The sequence below is a fragment of the Mesoplodon bidens genome (genome assembly GCF_964165515.1).
Source record: "Mesoplodon bidens genome assembly, chromosome: 1".
Classification (NCBI taxonomy): domain Eukaryota; kingdom Metazoa; phylum Chordata; class Mammalia; order Artiodactyla; family Ziphiidae; genus Mesoplodon; species Mesoplodon bidens.
The window spans coordinates 31,918,998-31,927,987 of record NC_138176.1 but is presented as its reverse complement, the minus strand read 5'-3'; positions in this window follow the sequence as shown (position 1 = coordinate 31,927,987).

Sequence of the window (8,990 nt, the reverse complement as noted above, 5' to 3'; positions counted from 1 at the left end):
ACAAAAATAATCTCCAGTGATAGAAATGAGATGGGAGCCCGGGGCAGGCACAGGGAGACTGACTGTAAAGTGGCACAAGAGAACTACCTGGAGTGATGGGGATGTCATACCTCTTAATTGGGGCGTGAGCTACAGGGGTGTATACATCTGTCAAAACGTATCAAACAGTTCACTTAGTAGAGTTGATTTTAAAAGAGAGATGGTTTCAAGTCTCCGCACTGCCTCTCACTGCCACTCACTGGATGGATCATCTCAGCCCCAAGTCACCGTCTTTCCAAATCTCTGTTTCTGTCTGTAAAACATCGTTTGTGAGCTAGTTCAATGATTTTCAGGACTGATTTTTAAAAATCTTACTCTAAACCAGAGACAAGGGAGTTCCCTGGCTGAAGCGGGCATGGGGAACCTGGTGTCCTCAGACCCCCTTCCCTCCTCACAAGGACCCTGAGGGGGCACCATTACTGCTAAGTCCCAAACAGATCTGACTGGCTCTGATTCTATGTCTGTCTCTGCTTCAGACTAAATATATCCCCTTTTCCTCCAAACCAGATGGTTTCCATATTCCTCTGGAAAGAGCAGACTTGGGAGAGGGAAGCAGAGACCAAGAAGAGGACTATCCTCTCCTCTCCCTCTCCTCCTCTTTCCTGGTTCATTCAACGCAATACACACAGCAAGTGTTCAAGAAGTGGCTGCAGTACAAGACCCCTCATTAATGGTCAATTTCAGCTACATTCCAGGACTTCATAAAGCCTGGATTACTGGGGCATGAGGTTTCCACTAAATCCCAGGGGCTTTTCATCAGGGAGAGGCAGAAGGCCCTGGCCCTGGGCCTCCCAAGCTGAACAGAATGACTAATGGGTCCTTATGCCCAGGACAGTGGGTCATGGAGGAGGGAGGTTACATTTTTAATGTTTTCTCTCCTTTTCTGACTAGCACAGCTTCCCTTTCTGCTTTCAGTAGTTCCCTGCATCTAGAAATAGAAAAAGCCTTCTTTTTTTTTTTTCCATTAGACCTTGTCAGTTTTATTCCAGTGGGTTTTTTAAAAAATGAATTAACAACTTTCCTGAGATATAATTCATATACCATACAATTAACCCATTAAAAATGTACAATTAGGGCTTCCCTGGTGGCGCAGTGGTTGAGAGTCCGCCTGCCGATGCAGGGGACACGGGTTCGTGTGGGAAGATCCCACATGCCGCGGAGCGGCTAGGCCCGTGAGCCATGGCCGCTGAGCCTGCATGCCCGGAGCCTGTGCTCTGCAACGGGAGAGGCCACAACAGTGAGAGGCCCGCGTACCGCAAAAAAAAAAAAAAATGTACATTAAATTTTTTTTTTTTTCTTTTTTTTTTTTTTTTTTTTTTAAATTTTTAAAATATATTCAGAGTTGTGCAACCATTGCCACGATTGATTTTAGAACATTTCATCATGCGCAAAAGAAACTCCATGCTCATTAGCAGTTATTCCTCATTTCCTCCCAACCACCCCAGCCCTTGGCAACCAACCACGAATCCACTTTCTGTCTCTATGGATATGCCTATTTTGGATATTTCATAATAATGGAATCATACAATATGTGATCTTTTGTGCCTGGCTTCTTTCATTTAGCATGCCTTCAAGATTCATCCATGTCATACAGTATATTAATAATTTATTCCTTTCTATTGCTGAATAACAGTCCATTGCATGGCTATACCACATTTTGTTTATTCATTTATTTGTTGATGGACACGGGTTGGATCCACTTTTGGGCTACAATGCATAATGCTGCTTTGAAGGTTTGTGCACAAGTTTTTGTGTAGACATGTTTTCATTTCTCTAGGGTATATATCTAGGAGTGGGGTTGATGCATTATATGGTAGCCTTATATTTAACCTTTTTTTTGTTTTGAAAAATCCTTCTTAATAACCACAAATTTCAGTTTCCACACTTCATAGCTACATTTTCATCCATATGAAAATACAGGACACACACACTACCTACTGTGAATTCATGAACTTAAAAAATATCTTGATGGATCACAACATGGACAAACACTAAAGGGCAGCACCCCTCTGGGAGAGAGGCGATGCTTGGCATACACCCTAACAAAGTCCCCTTGCAGGAACCCCACTGCCCCCAGGGCGGCAGCCCACTGGTACACACCTGTGAGCTGGATCACACTGAGGATTCCCAAAGCCAGCCATGAATGGCAGGAGCCAATCCCAGAGAAGCCAAAGGATAAACTCGTCACTGCTTTTCCTCTTGTCCTCCCCTCTCCTCTCCAGGGCAGTCTCAGGACTAAAAGAAAAGAGAAGATGTGGCCACAGAAGCTGATGGAGTTGAGGAATAGGTTCTGGGGGAGAAAGGACGGCCTAGGATTAGAGCCCCATGGGGTGTGGAAAATAGTAATATAAGTCATATATGTAATTTAATATTTTCTAGCAGCCACATTAAAAAGATAAAAAGAGATAAAATTAATTTTAATGGTATAATTTTATTAAGCCAATATATCCAAAATGTGAACAAGTAATCAATATAAAATTATTGAGACATTTTAATATTTTCCTTTTCTTAGGAAGTCTTTGAAATCTGAGTGTATTTCACACTGAGAGAACATCTCAGTTTATATTGGCCACATTTCAAGTGCTCAATATCCACATGTGGCCAGAGGCTACCATATTGGGCAGTGCATATGGGAGAGCAAAGAAATGAGGAGACTCTCCCTGAGTAGCGCCCAGCAGTCAGGGGGGCGCAGGGAGGTGTGTTTCAGTGGACGCCCACCCTCCTGTGTCTGAACACCATTCCTGGAAGGCACACAGCTGCTGTCATCCCAGAGCCAGCACTGAGCCGCTCTGGAGAACGTCCTGTGCAGAACTGGGACCCAGCCAGAAGCAGCACAGCAGTGTGCAGATGCCACGTGGGGCTCGTGGGCCAGATCCCGACTCTGGAGGACTTGTGTTTGGCTCCCATGTGTTTTTAAATCTCTTGAAGTGGTTGTCGTTTTCATGACTTTACATTTCCTTCCTGGCTCCTGTAGACATTGGGGTGTGTAACCCCTGCATAAGACCATGGCTCCTAAAGTTGGGCAGCCCTGCATGTTAACCTTGACTCTACCACTTTTTTTTTTTTTTTTTTTTTTTTTGCAGTATGCGGGCCTCTCACTGTTGTGGCCTCTCCCGTTGCAGAGCACAGGCTCCGGACGCGCAGGCTCAGCGGCCATGGCTCAGCGGCCATGGCTCACGGGCCCAGCCGCTCCGCGGCATGTGGGATCTTCCCAGACCGGGGCACGAACCCGTGTCCCCTGCATTGGCAGGCGGACTCTCAACCACTGCGCCACCAGGGAAGCCCGACTCTACCACTTTTTAGTTGACAATAGATACATTAAACTCTTCATATGTGTCTTTTACTATAAAATTGGAGATAAGAATACTTCAGAGATGTATGACTTTAATGAGACAAGGAATTAATTGGCTAGTACAAAGCTTGGTGCATAATAAGCACTCGATAAATTGTGGCATTCATTTCTCATTCACAGACATGAATTCCTTAGAGTCCATACTATATTCCTCTTCCAGTATTGGAAAACTGGGAAGTACATGCGCAGGAGGAGTTCTTAAAAGCATCCCCCACTTCTGTACATTGACACTGAGGAATGGCTTCTGTGCTCACAATTTTAAGGCAGTCTGTTTCCCTTCTCTGTTGCCCACCCGTATGGCTCTACTAAATTAAGCATTCCTCAGTACCAAGGCATTGAAAAGACTGATTCCAGGAATAAAAGGGAAAAGCTAACAATGACACCAAGGGCCCCTCCTGCTAACCCCCATGCTGGTTCCAAGGTCAAAGTCTCTGGGGATCTGGGCATTGGATGCTGCAGATAAAGGATAAGATATTATTAATGATCAACTTGGATCAAGACTTGGCCATTGTTCAACCCCAATTTTTGCTTTCTGTTTTTGCTTTTTATGGGGAAATTAAGAGTTTGGGACTTAAAAGAAGCATCTAAACAAGCCTGATGGTCCCATCATGACTCTCTAGCCTGGGGCTCAGACTTCTTCACCATTCCTACCCCCCACCCCCACCCCCCACCGTGTGCTTCTAATTCAGGAATGTAAGTGGGAGTAAAAGTGGGCAGCCGGCCACAGGGCACAAAGGCCCTGGAAGGGGGGAAACTAAGGAAGAGTCTTTCTTCCCAGTTCTCTCTTTTCCCATCACCCCTTCCCACTGTTTTTTTGTTTTTGTTTTTTTGCCGCACCGTGCGGCACGTGCGATCTTAGTTCCTCAACGAGGGATCAAACCCACGCCCCCTGCATTGGAATCCCAAAGTCTTAACCACTGGACTGCCAGGGAAGTCCCCCACTTCCCACTGTTTAATGCATGTCTGTTTCTTCATTCCTTTCTGTGATTCATTATTAATGATTATGTGCTCAGCACTGTACTAGGCATTTTGATCCTCTTCCTGCTTTTCAGAATAACTCCTGTCCCTCCACCCCTTTTTCTTTTGCATAACTCTTGTTTCCCGTGTACTATCTGTAAGAGTCACTCCACATTTCACTCTGAAAGAACAGAACTGGCTCCTTCTTCTCTAGTATATAATACGAGTTGGTCCTTAGGGGATGAGGAGAAAAGGGACAGTCTGAGCAGCACCTAGGGAGCTAACACAGCTCAAGAGGAACACATGGGCAGGTAATGGCGCAAAGAAAGCAGCAGAGTTTTTATTTCTATTCCGAATTTAAGTAATTCCTTTGTTATCAAAAATAACTATGTCAGCATCAATAAGCTGCTGATTATAAAATGTATCCTTGGCAGAGAGAGAAAGAATTAACATTTAATGGATACTTGCCATCTGCCAGGCACTGTGTAAGGCCAGTGGTTCTCAGTATTTAGTGGTCAAGGACTCCTCTGGGATTCTTGTGGAAGCTCTGAAATCTCTCCCTTAGAAAAATTCAAACATACACAAAATTTTACATAGAATTATAGGAGCAAAAGATTCCTGAAGCACAATCACAGACTCCAGATTAAAACCTTTTATGCTAAGTCCTTACCTCTGAGAGCATGGCATCATTGAGACGATATTGTTATCCCCACCTTACAGAGGGGGGAACATGCCCAAGCCCATATACATAAGTGGCAGAAACAACATTTCAACCAGAGTTGTCTAAACACTACAACTTGCTGGCCTAGATGAAAATGTCACTTGGTTTTTACTGTTACTATAAATATCACTCCTTATTTTTAAACGAGGAAATAAAGATTATGTGTGAAACTAAAATCTGTGCAAAGCATTCCAGACTCAGCCAAGGGAAATCAGGAAGCTCAAAATTCCCGGAGGTTCCAATCCCATTTCCTATCAGCCAAAAGCCCTACTCCCCCTGAACCCACCCACCCAGCTGGAAAACAAACCAAAGACGCCCTTTTCTTAGATTTCATATTCCTCAGAACAAGAGGCAACCTCTATCATAATAGCTCAATTAAACTCAAAAAAAAAATTTTTAAGAGGCAACCTCTCTTTAAAATAATCCATCAGGGACTTCCCTGGTGGCTCAGTGGTTAAGAATCCGCCTGCCAAGGCAGGGGACACGGGTTCGAGCCCTGGTCCCGGAAGATCCCACATGCCGCGGAACAACTAAGCCTGCGCGCCACAACTACTGAGCCTGAGCTCTAGAGCCCACGAGCCACAACTACTGAAGCCTGCGCACCTAGAGCCCATGCTCCGCAACAAGAGAAGCCACCGCAATGAGATGTCCGCGCACTGCAACGTAGAGTAGCCCCCGCTCGCCACAGCTAGAAAGCCCACACGCAGCAACAAAGACCCAACACAGCCAAAAATAAATAAAATAAAATAACTTTATTAAAAAATAATAATAATCCATCAGTCAAAAGTGAATTAAGAGACCAGTCAAAGCCTATAGATATGAAACAAATTTAATTTCAGAATATTACATGAATATAAAAGAAAAACAACACGTTTCTTTACAGTTACATATATATATATAAATATATATATATGATATAGTTGAATGAGAATGAAAAATAAAAAATGGTTAGACAGTTAAGAAACCTTGTTTCTCTTGTTGAGCAAGCTCGGGGATAGCGAAAAGGCAATCCTTGCTATGAAGAAAGGACCCTGGGGCAGGAGTGTTTTTCCCAACCAGTTCTGCTGGTCCCCAAACATGTCTGGGGGAGTGCTCAGTGGCTCTTTAGCACCTGCCGTGGCCACGCACACTCCAGTTTCCATGGTAACCCAAGCACTCAGGCTATTAAGTACTTACTCCACCTCCTTGCTAGCCCACCCATCCACTCTCCACCTGTGGAAGGAGTTCAGCATTACCTGTCTAGGAAAGCCAGCTCTCCTATAGTGAGTTTTAGATTGGATTAATTACCACTGGTCTGAAAAGCTTGTGCATCTTAGAAACCCAAATCTTCCCCAAATTCTAGAGCAATCCTGCCAATTGCTAGTATCCAGTTTGGATCAAGGTCCTGTCTTCAGTACCAAGGCTTCCAGATGCAGGAGGGCAGGGACGAGGCTCTCTCCTGGGGAAAGGAGTTCTACTTAGAAAAGACTTCAGAATGAGAGCCGTCAGTTTCAAGCATCTGTGCGAGGCCCTGTATGAAGGAAGCAGATAAAGTCTGGAGAAGTCCTTCCTAAGATGACTTCCCCAGTTATGCATGGCCACACAGCTAGTCACTCTGGGACCACAGGTTCTCCTAGAAGGCAGTGTTTTAAACCGTATCTTAACATAGGTTTCTGTGAGAAAAGCTGAACAGAAACACTGCTGTTCCAGAGGAGAGAATGGCCCTGCTCTGACACTCTGGAACCACTGGCTTTCTTACAAGCCAGCAAAACAGCCACCTCTGGAACACCCAGTGGTCACTGCCGTTAACCCTATACTACTCCATCTCCCAAGGGTACCCCCTCGTCATTCCTAACACTGGAAAGACATTCAGGGTAACGAGCTTGTGGAGGATCAACTGTGGTTTCAGTTATGATTCGTTAGATACCACCTCCTTTAGCACTCAGGTACAACCAGTATCACCTAATCCTCTTTCACTGCTGCAATGGAGTCTTTCAAACCAGATTCATTGGTCCCAGTGCAAAAGTCCACCATTGTAAAAGGTTAGCAACTCCAGTGCCCATGGTTTTCACTGATTCAACCAGTACAGCTCGCCCAGTACAGATGTGAATCAAGGAAGTGGTCTGCATTTTTTATGCTTGAGCCCTCTGGCATAAATACACTGCCCCATATTGATATCACATCAAAACCCATTGCAACTGACCCCAGAAAGAAATGAAAATTTAAAAGCAACAAGAGGCACTTCCAAAAAGATTGTTCCAACACAAAAAAATAAACATAGAAAACAGATTTTTAAAATACTATAGATTTAAAAAATTGTTAAATACTGGCTCAAAAATATCTGCCCACCAAGTCAGAAGGGCAACAGTACCCTTCTGTAGCAAATGCTAAAGGGTTTTTGTTTTTGCAAAGATTCCGCAGGATTAGAACAGTTACATATTATAAGGCAGAAGGTTACGCTGTTTATTTCTCAAATTTGGATTCCAACTAGTTCACAGCTTCCGTTAAAAAAGAAAAAAGAAGGAAAAGACCTATCATACCCTTACAGCAAGGGAAATCATATTTAATAAATACTTTAATGAAACACACATACCCAAATACACAAATAAGCTGCCCAAGGGGGCAAGCTATATAAAAGCATGTGACAGACATCTCTCACCACCCCAGAACACGAACCTGGATTACCAGTTGCATTCAACCAAAGAAAGTCTCCTAAATCTCAGCTACCTCCCTTAAATAGAACCACAGAACAAACTCGATGACAAGGAGGTATCAGGTCACTGCTCTGCTCTCTCCACCTATGCCAGACCATGTTTAACAGACCACACCACCACGGAATAAGACACCTAGACAAATAAAGAAAGCAAGTGTCAAGTTAAGGGGGAACACACTTTAGCCTGGTCATACCAAAAGGGGTCTCTGTTTGAACTCACTGACAGCTGGTGCAAGGAATTTGATAACAAAAAAGTCAAATAGAAGAACCCTACACAAATGAAGTTGCTAATAAGTATTTTTAAGAATGATATAAAACTGCTCTAGAGAAAGGGGCTTCTGAGCAGTTTTATACTCCTAACCATTTATTGTTCACAATCTATCAAGTTGGACAGCCAAATTTTACATTTTTCTCTACTACTGCTGTTACAGCAGCAGAAGACAGAAAGTGTGGAAGCCAGGACTGACATCCGGATGCAAAACCAAACTGTGCTCCCCAGACTCATCTTTTGTTTCAGCAACAACACAGCATTTCAACTGTTTAAAAATAGGTCAGCAAGTCGTGGTTTGCTGGGCAACTGCCCCCCCCCCAACTGAGGCCTGACTCAGTTCTGGCACACAGGGTGAGAAAGGTTACACACCTAACAGAGCAGGCACAGACTAACATTCCCACCTGCCCTGCTGCTCTCTGGGCAGTGAGTTCTCACACTAGATCAGAGCCATGCCACTGCTCACCTCAAACACATGTGAACATCCCAACCCAGTCAAAGCTCCAGCCCATCTCCGAACTACTCCCCATGCCCATCTTGACAAGTGGGGGGGGGCCAGCAGCCGCCCTTGAACATGCGTGATAAACCACAACTGCTTCCAAATAAGAGCATTCTCTCCTTTATATCTCTCAGCCCCGTGGAGGCTGATGCTCACTTCCTCCCTCTGACTCCAGCTGGCTCTCAGGAGACGGTCCAGCCTGCACACCTGACCCCTTAGAAGGATGCAATATAATCCCACCCATCAAGAGTTGTCCTGGCCATAAAGCCAGCCCCATCCTAGTCCCTCTCCAGAGCTTCCACTACATACAGGAGTTTCAACAGGCCTCAAGTAAGCTGTTGGTGACATTCCTTGAGTCCCAGTGATTTGTCACAGAAGTACTGGCACCACACTGGCACCAGAGATGTTTTAGGCGAGAGGAAACTGAATGAAGGAAAGGAGTTCAGCAACCACACAACTATT